This window comes from Rhopalosiphum padi, chromosome 4 (genome assembly GCF_020882245.1).
Source record: "Rhopalosiphum padi isolate XX-2018 chromosome 4, ASM2088224v1, whole genome shotgun sequence".
Lineage (NCBI taxonomy): Eukaryota > Metazoa > Arthropoda > Insecta > Hemiptera > Aphididae > Rhopalosiphum > Rhopalosiphum padi.
Genome location: NC_083600.1, coordinates 16,479,568 through 16,505,736, shown reverse-complemented (window position 1 = coordinate 16,505,736; position 26,169 = coordinate 16,479,568). Strand labels below are relative to the sequence as shown.

Here is a 26,169-nt window from a genome sequence, read left to right as displayed (position 1 = left end):
AAATTATTAAAACTAAAAATTATCTAAGTACTACTTTGTGTACAACATTCCTGGTTAACCTGTCTTTCGCTAACACGAAGAGATTCTCTAAATGTGGCTGTGTGCCGTTCTCGCGCCGATCTTGTTCTCAATATATTTTGTCGTAGACGTTCATCACGCTGTTCTCGAGACTCTTGTCTGCGAATTTCTGCTGTTCTGATTTGTTGAGCTGCGTTTCTTGCTGCAATTTGTTCTTCCGATTCATGAGCTCTATTAGCATGCATACGTCGTGCATTTTTACTACACTGATTGTTAAGGTTAGATTTCCGCGGCATTATACTAAATTCAAAAAAAATTAAAGAATATTCAATACTGAACACTGCACAATAATAACACAATACAAAGTATTTATGGTCAGTGTGTAGGTAAAGTAAAATACGAAACCAATGTTTAAACCAATACATATCGGTCGGTCACGGGAAACCCCGAAATACACCATGCAATTATACAAATTTATTAAAAAGTTTAAAACTATCCTATCTTTTAAGTTGGCCCAAATTACACACGGTGTAAACAATTTCATCAAAATCGGTCCAGTAGTTTCGGAGATTATCGCGAACATACATCGTGACACGAAATTTTATATATACAGAATATATTTTATTTTACACAAATGATGAGAATTTCGTATAAAAATTCGTCATATTATTAAATTGAAATATCAGCATAACCTAAAAATAATAAATGTTATTTCATCTAATTAATATAAATAAAAAGTAAAAATAACTATATAAATAATTTCGATTATATTTCATATAGACGAAAACTTAAATAATACCGTTTTCATACATATTATACATATTTTATTCTTGTGTAAAATATTAATTTGAATTTATTAGCACGCAATTTAATGTGTACAACTTCATAAAACAGTTGGCACACAATTCGTGTACCACACTTTTATCATTAGAACATAACTAGTGTACGAGGAATTTCGTTGAGACATAACTTATAAACTGCACTTCCACGGGATGCCTTCATTGGGTGAATTCCCCCTTTTGTCAATCAAATCTCATCAAATTTACTTATTGTATAACATGTGAATACAGATTATAAATATATTATTCAATTTTCTTCCAATTAAAAAAAATAACAATTAAATTAACTATCAATACGAAATAGTATTATTTAAAAACTATATTAAGATAACCTTATTGTAATAATTATACAAATAATCAATTGTTAAAACTTTTTTAACGACCTAAAAACGATAAATTTGCTAAAACTATAGGTTAATATAACATTTATGCAATATAATATCAACAATTAGTAAGAAATAAAAAATAGTTGATGTCGTCATACGATATTTGTTGTTAAATATTTGTAAATTGTTTATTTATTTTGTATTGCATGGTGGGTATAAACTATAAAGGAATTGGTTACAAAAGAACTCGAGAATTACTTTTACTATCCATTAATTTTTTTAGCTTTTCACATAATTTATATTCGTTGTGAGTAGCAAATAATTAAAATGAATTTTTCTAAACATTTTTTTATAACTATTACAATTGCGGTTCTTGCAATTTTGGTTACTCCAATAATGTCTTTTACATTATATTTAGACGAATTTTATCGTAAGTCATATCTCTTGATATATAATATTTTTTTTTTATCATTATTATTATTGTTTTATTGATATTTGTACAAACTTAGCTTATATAAATTCTTGAATTTTAGGAATTGCAGGTCAAAATAATTATTTTGTAAAGCAGTATGCTGGTACGGTAAAATGTATTTATGTACCTATAATAATTAATAAGTATTATTTTTAAATTTATATTTTATTGGTATTCAAACGCTGTATTCTACAATGGTGTGTAGAATTGATTATAAATTATTTACAAACAGACCAATTAATGAAGTTTTACTATTGACACGAGAAATAAATAACTTATACCGATCATTACATTAAATATGTACATAACATTAAGAAATAGGAAACTATATTTCTTATAAATTATAATTATACAATTAATATTAAATCTGCCCTTCATACAATTTGTATGTACTCGGTAATATAGCTGTTGTTTATAATTAGGTTATTTCAAATTGTATAACATTCAACATTTGTTTGACACATCGAAATTTTACCTCGCTTTAATCAAGCAATACAAATTGTTATTTTAACATTGTTTTTTCTACATAGGTTTAGAATAAAATAAATATAATTGTTTATAATTTGAAAAGTTTATCCATATTAATCGGATAGTCGATAGATAGTTGAATTATTTATGTGAAAAAATGTATATCATAATTATTATACTACATAATATATTTTTATTTATTTTTTCAGCTGATTGTAAATGTAATATATATTTTAACTTATTATTAGTAAACATATGGTAACTTAAAATAGTCTTAATATTAAGAATTGAAATGTTTATATTATATTATATTGTGTATCCTTAAATGATGGTCAAGACTTCTGACCGATATCTTAATATCTTAAATGAAAGATTCAGAAAATAATAGTTCTCGGATTAATCGTGTTATTCATTGACGCTGTTTTCTATTTTGAAGTTAACTTTTCGTATTCATAAATGTTCATAGCTATTAGTAAAATATATCGAAATGTGTGTATAGTTTATAGATCACTGCTCTAATTACTTTATAACACATTTATTGTTTGAACTGAAAAATTAAAATATTTTTAACTAAATAATACAAACTAAATATCTACCAGTTAAATGCATAACGTACAAACACATACAATAATGAATGCTATTTTATATTCTGAGCAAAGAGATGGATCATGGATGCATTGATTTTACCGTGACTTTCCACGTCGCCGAAACCCAATTTGCCGAATCCCAATACGCTGACTATTTATTTACATGCTCCCAATTTGCCGACTTATTAAAAAATAAAAGTAAATACAAATTTGTATAAATGGTTGTTAATACATTGTCAGTAGGTATATTATATTAAATAAAAGTAGGCTATGATATATTATTACATACAGAGCACAGAGCTTAGGCACATATTCTTCGGAACAGTTTTTGTTTACTTCACCATTGTGTGTATAATCGTGCACTAATTCAACTTCTTGTACTTGACGCCATATAGATTGCCCAAAATGAAAGAGGCATCATTTTATTTCTGTGCTATATCCAAATAAATCTCTATTAGCAAAAATCATTCCTATTTCAAAATCAATTTGAAATATTTTTGGTTTAAAAGCTAAATCATTTCTCAAGGCAGCTTCTTTAATTATATTGAACATTCTCTTATAAGTATTATTGCTTTTATTCGGTAAAAGAGCATAAACGTAAATATAAATAAATATATGAATGTAATATATTATAATGTATAAAATATGAATATATAATAGGCATATATTTATATAATATGTTAAAATATATATTAATTTTTGAAATGATAACATACCATAACCATTGGTACCATAACACCCATTACAAAACAGTGTAATATGTATATTTGCATAAATAATTTGGGAGCTGATTCAAATGTACCATCCATTGTCGGCGTATCGGGAAAATTGAAACTTTATTAATAATTTGTCGGCGAACTAAGACGTCGGCAAATTAGACTGTCGGATAAAAGGGAATATTTTAAAACTGGTATATTTGTCGGCAAATTGAGTTGTCGGCGAATTGGGATTCGGTAAAATGGGTATGAACCGATTTTACAACGATGTGTTTTCTGTTTATACGCATGTGTTTCTTTAAACAATAAATAAGATTAGTCTATTTAATATTTTTGAAGCGTCATATTAATTATATTATTTATAATTTTTTTTTATTGATTAATATAATCAATTTTTCATGCTACTCGAGCATAGTTTTTTTTATAATTATTGATTTAAAATATTTAAACATTTAACAGTTATACTAGTAATAATGGCTGGAATTGTTAGTAAGTAATTAATAATTATAATTATGGGGTAGTAATATTTATTGTATTTATATCATTTTTTGAAGGAAATTAAACATAGTTGAGACTATTTGATACACACACATTTGTATATATATATATATATATATATACAAGGTGACTCTTTTATAATTTTACACTCATTATTTCAAAGAGTATCCATGTTTTTGAAAACATTTTTTTACATAGTTTCTACTCGTATTTAAAGTTTAGATGCGCATAGTGGAGTAGTGGTACGGGGTTATCCCGCTAAATGTTTGTCCACTACGTCTCCGCTTATCTAAACTTTAAATACGTATAACTCATCAACTACTCGCCCTAAATTCGATTTTTATGTATCAAAATACTCAGAAAATTATTCTGCTTTTGAATATGAAATTAAAACTATGTTGTCATTCAAAAAAGTAAAAAATTTAAAAAAATATAAGGATAAAAAATATTTAAAAATATAATTTTTTAATAAAAACGTTGTTTTTTTAACAACTTGAAACTATGTAAAAAAATGTTTTCAAAAAAAAGAATACTTTTTGAAATAATGAGTGTATAATGATAAAAGAATCACCCTGTATAGAGAGAGAGAAAGAGAGAGAGAGTGAGAGAGAGAGGAAATTCTAAGAGAGAATGTTCAATTTTTTGGAGATTATAAATGTAGCTCAAATATGCATCTTTTCCGTCATGGTGGTTCGCTCTTATAATTTCGTATCCACATAGTAAATTTCGATGATTTCGTGAGATGAATTTAGTTTTAGTGAAGATCGTTTATAATTGATCAGTTATAGGAGCCACATTAAGTTTTAATAAACTTGTAAGTTCGTATCTATGTTTGTCAGGGACGCCCGCAGAAATGTAGCTCAGGGGGGCAAAAACATTGTATGTACTTACCTAAATACTTATAGGTAGATTTACCGCTACATCTTTCATCTACTCATATTTTGTATCTATATCTATATCTATATCTCATATTTACTATCATTAATATTTTTTTTTAAATTATAACTAATTTAAGTTAATATAAAATTACACTATTAGTTCTAATATTTATCAGAAAAAAACATAATAAAGTTTAAACAAAAAACAACTTGATTAAATCTGCATCATACTTCATGATGATCAGTTGCAGCAAGTGACTGCTATAAAAACAATACAAAATAAATACAGTATTAGGTACTTGCTACTTATTATTACAATTAAATAAGTAAAATAAAAATATGTTTAAAGAAAGGGTCTTACTATTAAATAATTAAAAAAACTACATTATAATATAATTTATAACTGAATTATTAATTAGGTATTAAGTACTTAATAGTTATATTCATGAAAATGAAAAAATAAAAATTGATGTTATGGGGGCATTGGGCCAATAAGTATCCAGGTACCTATTCTTGTATCAACTGAAAAAATTTATTCTTAAAGTTTGAATGCAATTAATTTAATTTGCAAAAACATTAAATTTAAAGATATGATGGTAGAATGTAATTTTAATAAAATATTAACAAGAAATTATATACAAATAATCCAATAATAATCCAATATTGAATATAAGAGCTTACCTTTTCTGTTTTATTATTTGAGAAATAAGAGTCAAGTGTCCTCATTTTCTTCTTTTTGGGAACAGAATCCATAATTTGCATATTTTCACAATTTTTTTAATTAATTAATTTAAAAATTGGTAACTTTATAAATTGTAGGGCAACGACAGTCAACACTGAACGATACGTTGTCTTGGAAAACACAATATTTCGTTAATCGTTTGATAATAATTTATAAATAATAATCGCACATTTCTACCCATGATAGCTGAACACAGTACCCAGAATACGATAAATGTAATCTAATAAATTAATAATTAATAATAATATAATAATATCTGTGTTTACAGTATCAAAAGGTTTCTATTTCCGTCGACGACAGGCTGGTTAAGTAGTAAATACCTCCTATATGACTTGTTAGATACAAGGATTGTCGAATAGTCGTTGAATACCAAAGATCAGCTTTAAAAACTTCCAATTTTGAAAATGACACGAAAAATCTCAGGGGGGGCAATGGCCCCCACTACCCCCCCTCCGGGCGTCCCTGATGTTTGTACAATCTTTATAAAAATATTACAACAAGCAAAATAAATAGGATTTAGAAAAAAAAGGCCTGGTTGGCTTGAGTGAAGAAACTATTCAATAAAAGTACTTCATAGTATGGGTGAGAGTGCTTAGTCGACTAGTAATTCATGACACCATCTACGCTTTAGACGTCAGCCAAGGTCACCTGGGATTGTTCGGGAAGAAAATGAACAACACATAATGGAGAAATTCGCGTACATCTCGTGCCAATTTATCTTCCTATAGTGTAGTTAAGTTTTTTAAGTAATGAACCACCGTCGATTTTGGTATTCTAGTTTCGCTAAGAGACCAGTCAGAGTCTTCGCGTGATCAAAGATGAGGTTCTGTTATTATGTTATATGTATTTTGTGTACCATGTTAATGTATATGATACAAATTAAATATAAATATTTAATATTAGGTTTCAATTTTGTATTTATATTTTCCCAAATATAAATATAATATTTCACTTATATGACTAACATTTGTTTTTTTACAAGAGAATCATCAGGTTATCTAAATACTTATTATACAATTCTTAAGTACCATTTTCAATACTCAATAGTGCATATTAATCATGTATAGGTTGCTGGTCTAAAACTAAATTAGGGAACAGTTACATTATGCAATTTAAATTGATTAATACTTTGTATTACATTAGTATAATTAATTTACAGGTATTGTGGAAAATAATCCTTTATTCAATTCTGAACGTAAATATTTGAAAATAACTTTTTTTTAACGTTTATTTGACTTTTACAATCTATACAATGTTAAGTATAATAAGCATAATAGATGGTTAGAAAGAGAAAAACAAAATATAACAGAAGGGCTTGAGCGGAGAAGCCGCCCACTGGCGGCACCATTTCCTCTTTAATATTTTTGGGGGGCTTCCAGACATTGGATTGGAAAGATTTTTCGCAAGAATGTTTGGATGACCGTAAAGTGAATTGTGGTAGCTTTTGTAGGATTTAGAGGTGGTTTCTAATAATGTTAGTAGTTATAAGTCAGTGTGTAAGGTGTGGTTCGACACATAGAATGGCGCGTTTGAAATTAGACGTAGTTTTATTTTGGACAACTTGAATTTTTTTAATGTTAGATTATTTTGCTGAACTCCAGATTTGGACGCCGTACGTCCAAATAGGTTTTAGCAGAATTTTGTACAGCATTAGTTTAGTACTGATTGAAAGTTTGGATTTAGAGTTTAAGAAGTGGTTAAGGGAACAAAGGCGAAAGTTCGATCAGACACTCGATCGAAGGCCTGTGCGACATCAAGGAAAGCTGCAAAACAATGTTGTTTTTTCTCTAATGCTGAAGCAATTGGTTCTGTAATCCTATTTATTTGGTGGATTGTGGAATGTCGATTGCGGAAACCAAATTGAGTGCTAGGAATGATTTTGGAATTGTTTATAAAAGGATTTATTCTCCTGAGGACTAATTTTTCTAGGACTTTCGAGAAAAATGGAAGGAGACTAATTGGTCTGTATGGCGAGGGAAATTCAGGGGGTTTGCCGGGTTTCAGAATTAATATTATGATAGAAGATTTCCGTTAGAGTGGAAAATAGATAAGGTGTAGAGTTGCGTTGAGAATATAAGTGAGGAGTATTATTGTCTTTTTGGGGAGGTTTTTGGCGATTTTAAATGTTATGAGGTCAGATCCAGGAGCTTTCCTTTTTGGAAAAGTGGAGATGTAGTGTTGGACTTCAGCAGGAGAAAACACTTTTGGAGGAAGGGACAATTGTAGAGGGGATGATAGAAATTCATCAATTTCGTTATAGAAGGTGGAATTGTTTGCGGTGACGTATGGCTTGAAGACCTCGGTAAGGTGGGGTTTGAAAGTTTGTGCTTTATCTAGATCATCTATGGCCCATGAATTATCCCGTTTTTTGAGAGGGGAGGATGAGGGTTTGTATTTTAGGGCTATTTTGGTTGCTCTCCATAGTGAGCCATCTTGTGATGTAAGGGAGATACATAGTTGGAGAATGATTCGTTTTTAAGCTTTGAGAGTAGTCTTTTTAGATGTGCGGGGAGAGTGTTCATGCGTCTTTTATCCGAAGGATATTTAGTAGTTTGTTATACGACTCTTGCACGACGTTTCTCATTGATTAGAGAGCATATGTGGGCAGGAAGATTTAACGAAAGTGGAGGTATGGGTTTGGTAGGCGGAGTTGAGTTTTTTGCGGCTGATTGTATTGAATTGGTTAAGTTAGATATGGCGATTTCGATATCATTGTGGATTTTTAGTTTTAGGTTTAGATTGGTCTCATTTGTGAATAGATTTTGAAATTTATTCCAGTCTGTGTTTTTGTTTGTGAGTGATGGGTTAGCTCAGTGTTTCCCAACATTTTTTTACTCAACACCCCTTTTTGATTTTAAAAATCTCATACCGCCCCCAAATCTATTTTTTCAAAAGATCAATGTTTTATTTTTTAATAAGCTATTTAATTAAAGAAAAAGTATAATTAAACATTTTAACTCGACAATTTAATTGATTTAAAATTTAGATACCTACTTATTAGTAGGAATAAAAAAAATAATATGTTATTAATTTGAATTATATAATTTGACTTTGAATTTGCTAATATAAAATAATAACACAAAAAATATTTATGTGACTAATGACTAACCCGAGGTTGATGTTATTTAAGAGTTCATAAATATTATACCTACATAGTTCTGTATATTACATTTGGTATTTTAAATTAGATTTTATTCTACGCATTCAGTTATAAAAAATAAAAATGTAAATGAAAGATGAGCGCCCCCTTTAAATTAATAAAAATGTCTACAAGGTTGCGGTAGCGCCTAAGTTGGGAATCACTGAGTTAGCCTCTATAATTGGAGGTGAAGAATCAATAGTGAGGAGCACAGCTGAGTTTTTTTCGGGATGTTCATAATTATTTAATATAAAATGATTATAAGTTCAATACGTATAAATGTGGTTTCGCGTAGTTTAATTAATGTGGTTAATTAGTTGCTTGTATCTCTATTTCACCGTAAGCGGGATGGGACATAAGGTTGAAAATTTCTAAATGCAATTTTTAATACCACCTATGGTGGATTTATACATTTCATTATTTAATTTATAACACCAAAATTAGTAGTTATGTCGTATACGGTATATTTTATTATATTTATTATATTATAAATTTATATTTTTCCGTCCACACTGATAGACCTAACATTTTATCTTTTCGTGTTCTCATAAAGTGAGCTTAATGGTTATTCTGTGGTCGAGCTAACAGCAGTAGCAGGCTGACTTTAAGCTCGTTGTGTTTACACTGTTTATATATTTTATCATTCGACAGCTTTAAAGTGCTTTTTATCACTATACTGATCTCACTGGTCGACAAAGTTAATATTTTTTACAACGCAAATAATACCTATTTTATATGACATTCGTTCGTTCGTACTTTTCATTTTATAATTTAATCATTTGTATTATAATCATAATACGCGCCTATCTCCACGTGTAAATGAAATCGCGTTTTGCGCCCCGATAACATCAATTATGCGTTACGTAAACAAACGACAACACAACAAGCAAAGCGTTTAGAGATCGATCTACGATTATATTTTCGATCGCATTCACGCCGTAGTCTAACGTCAATTCCAAATTGATGCGACGTAAAAGTAGGCGTCACGATCACGCTTGCATCAAGCACCCAACCGATGTCTACCCGACATTAAGGTAATGATTTTAAATTTCCGATCACACGACTCGGATAAATATTTACATATGAAACTAGACAAGCAAAAAGTGTTGAAGGGACACACATATATCTAAAGTTAAAAATATTCATTATTATCTCTATTTTTTTAGCTGCTATATGTATGTATTTTCTGTGATTTTTTTTTAATGATATTTTATAAATTTAGTTTATTGCTTTTAATCTTAATTTCACTACCTAAGCTACTAAATATTAAATTCATCTATTGTGACAAATAACAAACCAGTAATCTTTAAACCGTTTTAGATGTCATTATATTTTTTAATTAAATATTATAATATATTGTGTGTATTTTTCTATGGTTGATAAAATTAATGTTTTCAACCTTAAATTATTTTCGATTTTTAATTAATAAAAAATCACATAACTTATATTATTTAAAAAAATTAAAATTGTTGACATGTACTACAACGTTATTATTTGAATATTGGTAATGAATATGTATATGTTACTGTGAATGTCCGCAATTGGTGAGTGCTGACAATCACCTAGTGAATGTCGACATACACCTACTAAATTAGTGAATGTTGAAAAATTAAAATAATATAGACATTTACTAGTGGATGTTGACATTTACATTAAGATTTTGGTCAATGTTGACATATACAACACGGTTTTGGTTAATGGAAATTTTGAACTGCATAAAATGCCATCATTTCTACAACCACAATTTTGTGGTGCACTTTGTTTTGCAACTACATCTTGTGTAGGTAGGTACTAGAATTTAAGATAAGATCAGATTAAATAATATCGGCATTACCAACATTCACCAATATCTTCATATAAATTTCAACATTCGCTAGTAAATGTTTACAAACAGTACAAATTTAATCAATATGCCAACATTCACCAATGACATTGGTGTATGACGACATTAACCGGTGACTGTCAGCACTCACCAATTGCGAACATTCGCAGTAACATATACATGATACTCATAAGTGAATCGCACTTTTCAATGTCCGTAAAATCGGTTTGAATTTGAGGCGTTTATAGATCAAGTTTGACAGTCGAATATAATTTTAAATAAAACGAAGTGAATTGAAATCGAATAAAACAAAAGTGTGAAACTTTATAATTAATCCACTCTATTCATTTTAGAATAGATCAAATTTTATAAGAAATTCTTACACGATAAATAATAAAAACATAAGAAAGGTTTTCTGCAGTCTTTTCCATTGCCTTTTCATTGTCAATAAATAAACTATTATTTTATGCTTGTTTATTATTATTAAATTCATCGTATTTGCATTATTGCTATTTTACAATTATGTGTGTTTTTTACTTTTTTAGTATGATTATACATAATAAGTATAGTTTTAACTGTATAATAATTAATAATACATGATTATTTTATTTTATAGATGATGCATTTAGTAAGTATTTGTTTTTCAGATACATTTTATATCGAAATGTCTAATTAGTTTAAATTTATTGAATTTCAAGTTGTTTATTTAAGTTTTATAGACTTTAAGGGGCTGGTGTAACTCGATTCTGGGGTTATAAAAGCCGCCTACGGCGCCTTCGAGGTGATTGAGTGAAAATCATTTCACTGGAAATTCGGTAGGAAATGGTAATCTGATATCTAGAAATCGGTCACTGAAACATGTGATGAAGTTGATTAGCATGTTTGTGAGTAGAGTCTGTGTTTACGCTTGCCTAGTGCTTTTAAATTTTGAAAAAATAACGGAAAAACGGGAATTTTTTACGCATAATCACTTTTCGACAAAATCAATATTTTGATTTTGCTGTAACTCAAAAACGAATAATTTTAAATACTTGAAATTTTCACCAAATTTTTATATTAGCGTTATATATTTACGATTAAATTTTCAAAATATTTTGACCTTTTTTAAGCTACTTATAGACAATTGAAATTTTCGACTTTTTAAAGTTGTTTTTCTTGAAATGCCGATAAAAAAATTTGGCTTTCCAAAAAATCTTTAAAATTTAATACAAGGTTTATTATAAGTTGCACTTATCGTAGTAAAAAAATATCAAAAATCGTTAGTCATAATTTTTGTTTATAAGCATTTAAAGTTCAAATATTTACGAAATATATCAAAATCGCGAAAATTTACAAGGAATTTTGAAGTTGAAAATTCATAAAATTTTTATGATTTATACTTAAGGTTCAAAAATCCAATACAAGGTTATCCATAAGTTTTCCTTTAAGTAATTGTAAAGAAAACATTTTATGAGCGTACGAAATTTAATTTTTTACGAAATCACGTAAAATAACGATATATTACAATTTAAATTTAAGTAATAATAATATAATATATCAATGACTGACAAATCATCTCCGTTCAGAATCGTTTTTCGTATACAATGATAGCCGTCATTGCATTCAAATTTAACACATCCACACGACCAATGACCTACTCTCCATCTTTACTATGCAGCAGAGCGATACCCACTTGCCCACTTTTTTTAATTCAAAAATAATAAATGCATACCAAAAATTGGTAATCGAATGTCTATAGCTATCAATCCTCAACGGGTGCACTACGATACCTGGCTGTACAATGCTACTACGGTGGATTAGATGCATAACGTATCGGTTGCCCGCTGCTTCTTTGTATGTAAAAATAAAATAAATAAATACGAACAATTTTAATTGTAATTGAGTGTCTAGTTATCAGTCATCAAACACTAAACAATGCAAATCGATACCTGGCTAGGCAATCCGCCTACGGTCATTTGCCATACCTCCCGACGTCGAAAGCCAGATGTTATATTGTAGGAGAAAAAGTTAAATTCAAATGGCGTGTTAACACTTAATTAAAGATGTCAGTTTACAGTTATCATCGGGGAAAATCATTTTAAACGCAACTAAACCTCCCAGGTAGGCAATCCGCCTGCGTCGGATCGCGGAAAATGTTAAAACATGAACTCGTAAATCGTAATAATAACAAAACATATAATATCTAATTTATAAAATTCTCGTCTCACAATATTGAAAATGTTTGTTATCAAACTCTTTTGAAATGGCAGGACCGATTTTCATGAAAATTTGGGTAATTTTTAGAATATTTTTTTATGTGTGAATTTTATCGGCGTGTAGGTATATATGAATTGTACTGAGGCGTAAGACACCGACTAGCTCAATTATATTAGCTCTTTATTATGTTTAAAGGCTGTGCGATTATTTAATCAATTATTCGAATAATAGATTATTTTTAACGAATGATACATAATCGGTAATCGGTTAATCGATTGAAAAAATGCAACTCTTGATGGGACAGTAATGTAAAATTGATATGTTAGAGATATCATTTATATACCAAAAATAGTTTTATCCTTACGCTAAATGTTAGCATTGTTAGCATTATAGGCAACCAAACTTAACATGGGTGCATTTTGTATTTGCATTTTGCATAGACCGTTTGGGCGAATCGACCTGGATATGGTCTGTTTGGGCAAATAAATGTATACCGTTTGGGCGAGGATTATTCAACTAAAAATACCGTCCAGGTGGTATGAAAAGTCTTATAATATACACTCGGCAATTAATTATTTAAATTTTCAATAATAGTGATTATTACATAATGATTTGCAATAATAACCTAATCTAACCTATCCGTATTTGTCACCAGGTTTTACCTCGCATATAGGTAAAATTAATTTCACTCGCCCAAACGACTATTATTTTTTTGGTCAAAATTATCACCTTCGCTCAAACGACCACCGCCCTTTTGTACGGTTGTCGAAGTGCACGGGGGTCGGGGAAAAGTTAAATAACTAATAACTATGATACGATTATAAGCTAAAATGATAGTGTATCGATTTATTTATAAAATCAAAATAAAATAAACCATAAAAAAACTGCTGGTGTATTATAATTGTTCTATTAATAATAAACTATATTTTTGTTTTCATAGCTAATATTGGGGAAATGGGTAAATATTTAATATTTATATTCTGATTTATTGAAGTTAATTATAAATTGTGGGTATTGAGTGTTGTTGATGTGATGTCGCTCTTGAACTGGGTAACATAAACTAAAATAGAAATTTAAAATAAAGTTATCGTCATTTGATTTCGTTATGCGTCAGTTCTAAATCTTGATAATATCTCGTACAGAATATCAGAACCAGGACCAGGAGTAACGAAGCTAAAAAATAGTTTTATATACCGTCTTATATTCAGATATTGTATTATTGTTTAGTATATTAATATAACTTCTCGCCTATCTTTATATTTTTGATTGTGTTTGGCGAATTATTATTTTATAGTTTGCTATCAGACTCTGAACATAGACAGTCCAATATGGCAATAAAATATATATACGATGAGTCACTTGGTAGTGTCATTTTCCTATTATACGAGTTTTAGTGTGCGAGTGTGTGACATACCTTCGATAGAATTGTTCCAAAATCCCTATCATTTGTGTCTCCTGTTAATTACGTCTTGTGTATTTATGCCATTAATAAAATAATTTATTTTTAATATTTTCTCTGCTAGATAACATATTTCTATTCAATTTTATATATTACAATAAGTGTATAATGTATATAATATGTTAATATTTATTGTTTTTATGTTTTTTTTTTTTTTTTAATAGATACACCGTGTAAGTTAAATTCCAATAATATTGTTTTATAAGGTTTATTCAAATTAACCATACAAATAAATAACTCATACTAATATTATGTTTTATTTTATTTAGCTCTACTATTTGGTACGCAATTTGTGTGTGTTTAATTGTATTGTACATTATACAACTTTATTTTATAATTTTATATGATACGTTTCTCGTAATATATTTTAAACATTTTTATCACTTAACAAAAAATAGTAACTAAATTAATGAAAAAAAAATCAAATATGCTGCTCTTGTGTCATTATTATTTTTTTAAGTTCAAAATATTAAATATTGAAATTGCTTAATTCATTTGTATATATATCCATTAAAATTTTTTTTCAGATGTATTTAGTATGTATATTTTTTTTCGTTTTACTGTGCAGAATTATTTAGGTCTTCACTTTGAACACTATCGTAAATTTAATTTTGTTTACAATTACAATTTTATTAATACTACGATATTATATACTTTATTTTTTTAGATACAATTGGTAAATATTTATTTATTATTTTTATATTTTTTGTTTGTCCTGGTGTATATCGATGGGTGATTTTTAGAATGAGGATATATGATTTATTTATAAGAAGTAAAACTTAGAAAAGCTTTTAAATTAGAATTGGAATACCGAATAAGAGATGTTTACTTAGAATATAATGCGCAAAATTATAAATTAATAAATTATAATTATAACTGCTAAAAATGATATCATTGATTTAATGCAAAATAAATGAGAATCTGTCAAGATGTCTCTATATTCTATATAGAATAAATAACTAATCTGGCTATCGTGACAACAAAACTGCCAACTGGTAATCAGTGGCTCAACATATATTCTAGCCCCTAAAGGATTATTTTATGTATAAGTAATGGGTCACATGGCTGGGCAGGACCACATTGTCTGTAGAATATATATCGTTTATTATAATTTGTACATAATTAAAATTAACTAAAATATTATTGTGTCCGCAGATAAAGACCGTACGTATTATTTCTTTATTTTGTATATAATTAAAGTATTTCGTGTGAAACAGAACCTACAGTTTTAGATTATAAGTAAAGCATTTTTTGAAGAATGTTTGTTTTATATATGAAATAGTAAAAATACTTCTAAGTACAACAAGGAGTCTTTTTAACGAAAATTAACGTTTCAAGGGTGAATAAATGGGAATCATTATGTAATGCTAGTTCTCTACAAAAATGATTATTAATGTGATCAAACAATAAATCATCTAGGTGATCTAAATAAAACTGTTTGGTTCTAAACTATATTGTTAATTCAAATAAGTTCTATATATGTGTTAAAATGAATTAGAGAACACCATAAAGTAATTTCTAATATTTATAGAGTAAATGATAATATAATATCAATTTTATTTTGGTGCATTATTACTAATTTATTAAAATGTATATGGAACACAATAACTCTATTCAGACAACTTTTACAGACCAAATACAAAAATACAAACAACTTAGTATTGGTCATATCTGTTATATGACTACAACGGTAGCCTGACAAAGGCAGTGTAATATCTGAGAATCTCACGAATTCGAAATTTCTTTAACCAATCGAAAAATGGTAGACACAAATATGGAGTAGCATAATGGTCAGTAACGCAATACTACCACATAGGTAAATACATACATCATAGAACTTTGGTAAAATAAATTGCATCTAGTAGGAATACGAGACTTATAATTAAAGAACAAAGATCACAAGGATTTCTTGGTCGGACCATACCACCTTTAATATGTCGGTGATTTTCAAATATTTTGGAAGAAACATGTTCGAACCGTATATATTTTCGCGCCGACGATGATCTGGGTCAAAGTTTAACAAGATCACTATGAGCTTCGGCGAACTTAGTCAAATTTAGAGTCGAAGTAGTTGACTACAAAATTAATTTGAACTATTCCAGCGCAAACAAAACATCTATTATTAAAACGATATGCACAATTAAGATTCGGAGATAATTTATAATACATCGTATCTTATCTATTATGTATACATTTTAAGTGATAATATTGTTTTTTTTTCATTTATTTCTTTATCACTAACAGTTCTAATATTTTTTTTTTCTAGATAATCTAGGTTAGTACTTACTTATTACATTATTTAAATTAATATTTATTATAACTTTTATTTAATTGTGATCTTAATATAATTGCTTGATTTCAAACTAAAATGTTGATTCCTTTAGTTTTTATCGACAGAGTTCAATATCATTAATTATTGTAATACAAAATTGTATTTCTCTAGAAATATACAATTAAAAAATTCTTACTAAGCAAAAAATAATAATTTAACAACCAAATAACTACCGTAGAACTTATTGATTCTCAACTGTTTTTTTTTTTTAATTTAAAAAAAATATATTATAGTTTGAAGTTTAAGCAGATTTGCTATACAGAATTACTGAATATTTTAAAATACTGATAAATCATAATTCATAATATATTTCAATAGTTATTGGTCATTATAACTAACTAATAACAATTATAATTACATTTTTTTAGGAATATTAAATGGTACGTAAATATTATAAGTATAATTTTATTTTATTTTTATGAAATTTCAAATTTGCATTAACAAAATACGTGTGCTTGAAGAAAAATTGAGAATTTGATTTTTCATTTTAATCTAGTTTTTATGTACATGTTAAACGCAGAATCAATTTATAAATTTTTATTATTTAACTGTTTGGTAGTCTTGTTGTAATTATAATCACTGTGATTGCATATCGGTTTGTCGCGTGATACAATATTGATTCTGGCAACAATGATTTTATTTTGACCTATTTTCAGTTATCACGTATCGTCAAATTGTATTTCTTGGACGTTTGTTTGTTTTCACGATTTTTAAAAACATGGTATTATATTATATTGTATAGTCTTCATATTTTTTTTGCTGTAGTTGATTATAATTTTTGAAAGTTCAGTAAGTTCACCTATTGTGCAATCTTCATCAACATCGACCTTCATCATCTTCTCTATTACTAATCTTTCTACGTAAGCCAATCGTCGCTACAAACGTAAAACATCGTCAATGTTTATAACTTAGTATTGAAATTACAAAAAGAATATTGAACTATGAAATTATTTAATATAATTTGATAAGTCTTACATCCATTATTTATTTTTTATGTGGGACACCCGTATTAGTTTTTGCTGTCTTATAATCATACAATAGCTAATTTGTTTTTTGAAGAACTGATTTTGAGTTGTTAGCTTTAACATATGACTCAATTGACCAACGCTTAAAATTTAAGGTTTCATCTTCATATTATACCTCATGTAGGTTTTTACAATATTTAAATTTGTTAATGAGTTAAAATATTTAAAATATTGGTAAGCAATTAAGATTTCTACACATGTATAACCCTAACAAGGACGATTAAATATCATAATTTAGTGTTTTCCAATATGATTATTTAGTACAGATATTTTATTTTATTCATTGATTGTAATTAACATGCACTTTATAAATATGATATGGATTCGCGCTAACCGTTCACATTTGAATAATTTCTTTTGTTCTAATATATTTATTATGCAGTTATCTAATAAAGTTTGTAGTTAAAATTAATGAAACAATTGTGAATAAATGATAATAGTTATTAGTTACGCAACGCCAATTTTCGACAAAGCAGATTTTTTTGTTTCCAGCATGAAATTAATTGATCATAATATAACTATTAGGTCTATAACTACAATACTAAAATCATTAGGTTATAAAATTCATGAAAAATTATTTTATATTTAAGCTTGAGTTGGTTTTTTATAGCAGTAAAAAAAAAGTTAAATGAGACGTTTTATACATTTTCAAATTGTTGACAGATTGAATAATTTTTTATCGACGCAAATGTTTTAAAAAAAATATTTACTTAAAACAAAATGTAACGGTTTATTTGTTTATTAATAAGTTAAAAAGTTTTTTTTTTTTATATATAGAAGATATTATCATTTATAGAAAATGCTATTATAAACATTCAGTAAAATTTATGGTTATTATTTGTTATTAAACTACAACATAATAAGAAAATCGATTCTTGTCTTTCCATAACTTTTTTCCATTAAGGGAGAGAACTATAGGAATTTAACTACTCTTAACCCATAATAATGTACGGACAACCGACTTGACCCAATTTTATACTAGAAACTAGCCACAAACTTGTACATTTAATTATTTTTCATAGTATAAATGCGTGATGTTAGACACAAAAAATAATATAATAATTAAAAAACGTACATATCGTTACTATTTTAGAACACTCATCGCTCGGATTTGAATATAAGCATATTTCTCCACTCAGTTTGAAGTGAATGTAGCTCTACCAAGGAATTACTGAATATTTTCAAATTTAGATAATTCATAAACTTTAATTATTCTTAATGGTTATTTTATTATTAATAACTTATTAGTAACAATTGTAATTAACTTTTTTTAGATCGTTCGAATTTTATTTTTATGTATAAGTTTGTTTTAGAAAATATTTTTTTACATAGTTTCCAGTGAATAAAACAACATATTTCTTAATACGTTTTATTTTCAAATAATTTTTATTACTTATTAGATATTTTCATGATTCTTACTATTTTGAATGACGATATACATTTCTAATTTTTCTTATTAATTAAATTTAAAAATTATAGAATATGCAATAAAAAAAAAAATGTTTACAATACGAGTATATGTGATGTGAAGAAAATATTACCTAAAATAACCTGCCGGAAACAGTAGCTGAAATTTTCCACAATCATCCTCCCTTTCTCCTACCTATTTCTCAAACAAATATGCAAATCGCAAATGTATTAAGTTTTGTGCTCTGAAAATAATATGTATTTTAAAATAAAGTTTGCAGGGTAGTATACCAAAATTGTACAGGGTAACCTGTACCACTCCACTCTAATCACCAATTAGTCGTCCGAAATACTCCAAAAAATATTCTGCTTCAGAATATAAGATTAAAAAATGTATGCCGTTATTCAATAAATATAATAGTTAGATATGTTGTTTTATTTCAACAGAAAATTAAGCAAATAAATATTTTCAAAAACATCAATACATTTTAAATAATAAGTGTTTGTATCAAGTATAAATTTAATACATATTAAAAATTAAATAAAAAACTATTGCTTGCAGCTGTCCAGGGTACGTGTTATTTATTTATTTTGTATATAATTATGGTATTTTGCGTGACATATAGGTATGGCCTACAATTTTTGATCTTGATATCATAATTTTCAAAAATATGTGTTTTTATTTCATTGTTTGAATAATAAAAATGGATCTTTCTTTATACTCTTAAAACTACAATACAATATACCGAATCGTTGGTTTTATTCTTTTATCATTCAACGCTGAAAACCGATAAAAGTAGTTCTTTTCATTTGTGACAATATATTAGTAAAACCAACTGATCGATCCCAGCTTATTAAATTCGTAAATCTATAACTTATAAATTAAAACTTTAAGCTAATTAAAATCAACGTCACTAAATTTTAAAAATTAACTCATACTAAATATTTTGAAATTACAATAATTAATAAAATAAGCTTAATTTATTGTATATGCTCAGATTAAAATTTAAACTTATTGACTAAGAAATTTCTGAATATTTTAAAATTAAGATAATTTGTAAATCTTCATAAATCTCAATAATTATTATTAATAACTTATTTGTAACAATTGAAATTACTTTTTTTTAGGTCAACTTTTAGATTGTACGTAAATATTATAAGTATTTTCTTATTTTATTAAATTTTGTATGTATAATTTCATTTTAAACAATATTTTTTTACATAATTTCCAGTGAAAAAACAACATATTTTTTTAATCAGTTTTTAGATAATATGTTGTTTCAACAGAAAATTATGTAAAAAAATATATCTAATAAAATATTATAATATCTAATAATCTATTTATAAAATATAAATATATAATAAATCTCAATAATTATTATTAATAAGTTATTTATCAATATTGTAATTACTTACTTGTTTTTAGGTTCAATTTCTTGTACGTAAATATTATTAGTTTTCTCTATTATAATTTGAATGTATAATTTAATTTAAAAAATATTTTTTTACATCATTACCAGTGAATAAAAAACAACATGTTTTTTAATAAATTATATTTTCAAATAACTTTTATTAGTAGAAAGTTTCTTGATTTTTACTTTTTTAATGACAGCATTTATTTTTAATTTTATATTCTGAACCAAAATATTTTTTGGTGTATTTCGATAAATTAAAATCGAAATTCGGACGAGTGAATTATAATTTATACCATATGTAATTTCATTTTTCTGATTAATTAAATTTAAAAATTATAAAATATACAATTAAAACGAGTAAACCTTTACAATATGTATGATGTAAAGAAAATAAAACATAAAAAAAAACGATAAAAAATTTTAAATTAAAATCTTTTTATCAAAAAATAATATGTATTGAATTCTATTTTCCAAACAAATAAGTAAATGCATTAAGTTCCGAGCTGTGGTAATAATATGTATTTTAAGTTAAAGTTTGCGCAGAGTAGTGGACCAACATTTTACCATTTGTACCACTTATTCAAATAATATAACTTTTAGATATGTTATTTCAACAAAAAATTATGTAAAATAAAATATTTTCAAAAACTTTAATACATTTTAAATAATGATTGTTTATCAATAATATAATCATCCAGTATAAAGTATTTATTTTGTACATATCAAAAATTAACTAAAAAATTATTTCCTGCAGATCTTCGAGGTATGTGTTATTTTTTTATTTTTTGTATGTATTTATGGTATTTTTCGTGACATAGTGCGCTTACAATTTTTATTTGTTATGAGAATTTTCAAAAATTTGTGTTTTTGTTTCATTGATTGTAATAGTAAAAATGATTCTTTCTCAATATTCTGAAAACTTCAATACAATACACTAAATAATCAGTTTTACTCTTTGTCTCTTTTATCGTTCAACACTGAAACCGATAAATGTAGCTATAATTTATAAATTAAAATGTGCAGTTTATTCAAAACCAATAAGTCGCTAAATTTTAAAAATTGTCTCATATTAAATATTTTTTAATTTATGATAATTATTAAAACACCTTAATTTCTTGTTTATGTTTAATATAAATTTATTACTAAAAATGATGATAATTTTTTTCAGGTGGACTAGATCAGAGTAATTATTATATTTTTAAATCTTTATTAAATTAGTTCACCAAATTATGGTTGATAAATACCATTATTTTTTAATTCTGATCTTAATTAGAACTATTTGTTTCTAAGCTACAATATTAAGTCCAATAGGTTCTATATACAATAAACATGGTTAGATAAATTAGAGATTACCAAAAAATATTTTTTTATATTCACTGTGTAATATTTTAATATTTATTTGACGGTTCAATATTATTAATTGTTGCAATACCAAATTTGCACGTTTCTCTGGAAACATATTTGTATTACTGGTTACAAATTTTCTAACTGATTTAAAAAAAATAATTAAAAACCAAAAATTTCTATCGTAGAAGTTTTTAATTATTAATTAATATTTGTGTATTCACTTTAAAAAAGGATATAATAATGTTTTAAGTTTAAGTAGCTTTTTTACAGAATTACTGAACATTAAGAAATTCTGATAATTTATAAATTGTATTAATATTGATGACCTCGATTTTTATACATTAAAATTCATATAATAATAATAATGTATATTATTATAGTAGGGCAATTATAAATATTTTGTTACAATAATTTATTACTTTTTATATATTGCAGAAAAAGCGTGTACGTAATTACTTATATTTTTTAATAAAAAATTAAAATTAAGATTGGAACTTTGATCTTAAACTTATGGATGTGGCATCGTTTAAAAATCTATTAGTTTATATAATTGATAAAAATATAACTGATAATATTTTTAACCGAAACGTCGTTAAATCTCTAGAATAAAAAATCCTGTTAAAATGTTACTTTCTTTCTCGTTCAAACGCAAATTTAGGTTTTCTTAGTACATTATTCTAGAGTAAAGCAGACTCTCGAAATCTTCTATGCTACATAAATTTCAAAGTTCCTAATTTTTCTACTCATGATAATTATACATTTTAAGTTTCAATATATATTATAAAATATGTTGCTCATGAACCACATGAAAGAATGATGAGGATTATTAATGTTTAATCATCTAACTCTTCCTTTTAATATTGTACATATATCTTATATTATTTTAAATTATATTTTAAACTGCCAGTATTGAATAAATAAACAATTTTATTGCTCCACTTAGAATTTTAAAGCTAATAGTGTCTTACAAACATTATTGATTAATCATTGTTAATGTCAGCATATTGATATATTTGTATTAAAACAATATTAAGTATTCACTATACTTATAATACTGTGAGATAGTATCATAAAGTATAACATAATATATTAATTAGTGTGTTAATGATTTTATTTCTAGATTTTACACGTAAGTGATATATATATTTATAAACTTAATATAATATGGAACATTGTAGCTCAATTTATGGAATTTGTGTAACATAACTTTTATAATGGTCACTATTATTTTATATTTTTTAATTACTTACTGATAAATGATAACCACGGGTATAAAATCCTTCAATAATGATAATGAATGACTATTTTTATCATTAACCTGGTAGACATATTCACATTTACCAAACATGTTGACTCTTTACAAGTAGTTTTATTCAAACAATTTTATAAGCATGTGTGTATATTTTGTTTTTATTCTATACTTGATTTACGTTAGAATCATATAGGTACAAATTATATCACATTAAAACAACAGTTAATTAATGTTATTTTTAGAGGGCGTAGTAAGGAGTACGTATGTTTTTAAATTAATAGTTTATAAAATATATTTATAACCATTGAAATTCGTTTTCTGCTTTAAAATATCTAAAATATAATATGCATTTGAATTTATTTAATCTATTTTTTAACTCATAAAAAATATAAAATAAATCTATTAAAAATAGCAGAATATTTTAATTTGCATAAATAAATCATCGAATAAATACGATCATTAATGTTTAAATTTCAATTGTTTAATTATATAATAATATATACTATACTATATGTCGAGTGACTCGTATAGTAATGGTATAGTGTAAAATATAAACTCAATGATATATCAATGTACCTATTCGAAAAACTATTGTGAGCTGAGACGATCGGTCAGCCTAATCATTGAGTAGGTATACTGATTTAATATTGCTATTCAAAAATGTATTATACTATACATTTTATAGTAGGTTGGTTCATTGGTTGCATTTTTATCGTAACCATTTCATTTGTTGTATTACGTATAAGAGTATAATACATATGATATTATATACATTTATATTACTGTTATTCACCTATGAGTCAATCATAGCTTGAAAAAATATTATTTAGATAATTATTCAAATAATTCAAAAACAGTATTATTCGAATAATTTTCAAATATGATGATTCGAATAATAATGTAATAGAATAATTTTCAAACATACGTAATGCTAAGATTAAGTTATACAAATATATTTGAATTCTTTATTCTATAGTTTCTTCTTTGGTTAGTGCTATAGGTATTTGTTTCATTTATAGTATTTTTCTATTTATTTCAAATAAAATAAGATTTACAATAGTGAACTTAAAATACAATGATAACTATTGTTTTTTAACACGTAAATGTTTCATTACCAAAATAGGTACCAACTACCAACCATAAGTTAACTAAGAAAAAACCACTGAAAATAATTCGAATAATTATAGTTGAAAAATATTCAAATGATGCCCATCTCTTGAGTCAATACTACCTCGCCGCAAAACTGTTTGGTACCTAAACAATTTACCTTAGATAATAAACTTAAATTAGATATCTATATTTTTAAAATGTCATTGCATATAGTAAAATTTATAATAAACGTAAAAGTATGATGTTCAACAAAATAATGTTTTTGAATTATAACAATACAATTAACATATTGCTATTCATTGTGTAATTATATTATTTTATCACAGTGTGTACTTAAAATATAAAGCTTATTTATTTTTTAATTATTATAGTTATGAATTAGTCATGAGAAATTTCGTATTATATTCACAATCAAGCCTCAGTTTTAGAGATTTCATGTTTTATAATTTATCAACTGCAAAAGTGTTTTGTGAATAATGATTAACAAATATTTCCTTATAAAAACAGATTGTGCCTATTTATTTTAAATAAATTTTGATATACCTATAGGACAACACTTGTGGGATATTGAATTACATTTTTAAACTTTTTTGACTATGAGATTCATTATTATTGATATTTATAGCAATAAATTGAAAAATGATAATCTCAATAAGAGTTAAAGTATTTAGGAAACTAAGGAAACTATGCTATGTATACGAATCGACAGTAACATTATTTTACGAAAATTTCAAGTTTTTTATGTCTAAATATTTAGGATTAATATTTAGATCATTATTGGTAATTGTCATATTTTCATTGACTGCAATTGTATACATATGCATGAATATGTATTAAAATGTATGAGTTGTTGTATGTACGTATAATGAATGAGGTGTGTAACGGTGTAATTGTGTACAATTATAAATTATATTAAAAAAGTCTAAAAATGCAATCAACTATATAGTTTTGAATAGTGGTATTGGCATAAAAGTAAAATGTGTGATGATGTTGTTATTTTTATATGGATAAACTCCAATTATATCACCTTGTTTTTATCTAGATATTGATTTGTTGCTGTTATCCCATATTATATCAATTTTACAGATATTTGTTTAGTTATATACACTACACCCCCACTATACTTATATACAATATTTATACAATTTAAGATTAGATAATTATCATAATTTAATTTATTTTTAACAGATATAGCAAAACATTATAAATCCCAAATCACTTATCTACAAAATGAATCATGTATGTATTATTGTGTACCATTATTATTAACTATAAACACCAAAATATTACCTATGGCTAAATGGAGTATATATTGTGATGATGTGACTTATTGCAAAATTATAACTGGGTTCTGTTATAATTTGTATTTATATCAAGTAATAATTAAACATATACAAATAATTTGAATCAGTATTGGCCTCGGAATAATGTGGTGATTGACATTACCTGTGTTCCCAGAATCATTGCTTAAATGAAGTAGGTATTGAATAAAATGATACAGGGTTTGAGGTAAAGCCTTACCTTCATATTATTTGTATATAAACGATTCTTAAGTTATTATGTTGCTAAACATTCAACTAATTTAATCCAAATTAATTTTCTAGCATTACAACACATAACCGGCCTGGTGAACAGATATTGTATTTATTATAGTATAAACGAGTTTAATGTTCGAAAACGATATTATGCAGAGCGATTTGAACAGGTTATTTTGTTTATGTTAGCTAACGACAATTTATATTAGGTTAGGTTGGGATAGGACTATTTCGGGTGTCAATGAAACTTTCTTTAAAAAAAAACTGTATTTAATGAAATAGTCGAAATTTTACTTTTTTTAAAAAATTATTCATTTTAATTTATGTTCTAATTAGTATCTTTATCCATATTATCCAGTATAAGAAATTATAACATTACATGTTTAAAATCAAGCAAAAATGAAATGTTAAATTAAAATACATTACCTAATTAAGAATCACTGTTGTAAAAAACAATTAACAATAAAATATATGTATGTAAATTTAGATTTATGTTATATTTCTATGTTGTATAAATAAATGAAATAGAAAATCAGAGACGAGAGATACTTTATTATTTAACAAAATCTATTTTTTTCGAAATAAA

The 26,169-nt window shown here is 26.0% G+C and overlaps 1 long non-coding RNA gene across 1 annotated transcript; it reads left to right on the top strand.

Moving 5' to 3' along the window:
- Positions 1 to 23,173: 23,173 nt before the first annotated feature.
- Positions 23,174 to 25,966, top strand: LOC132928781 (uncharacterized). The gene is made up of 3 exons (XR_009662064.1): positions 23,174 to 23,195; positions 25,237 to 25,287; positions 25,653 to 25,966. It is a non-coding gene; the product is annotated as an uncharacterized LOC132928781 (long non-coding RNA).
- The last annotated feature ends 203 nt before the right edge of the window (positions 25,967 to 26,169 follow it).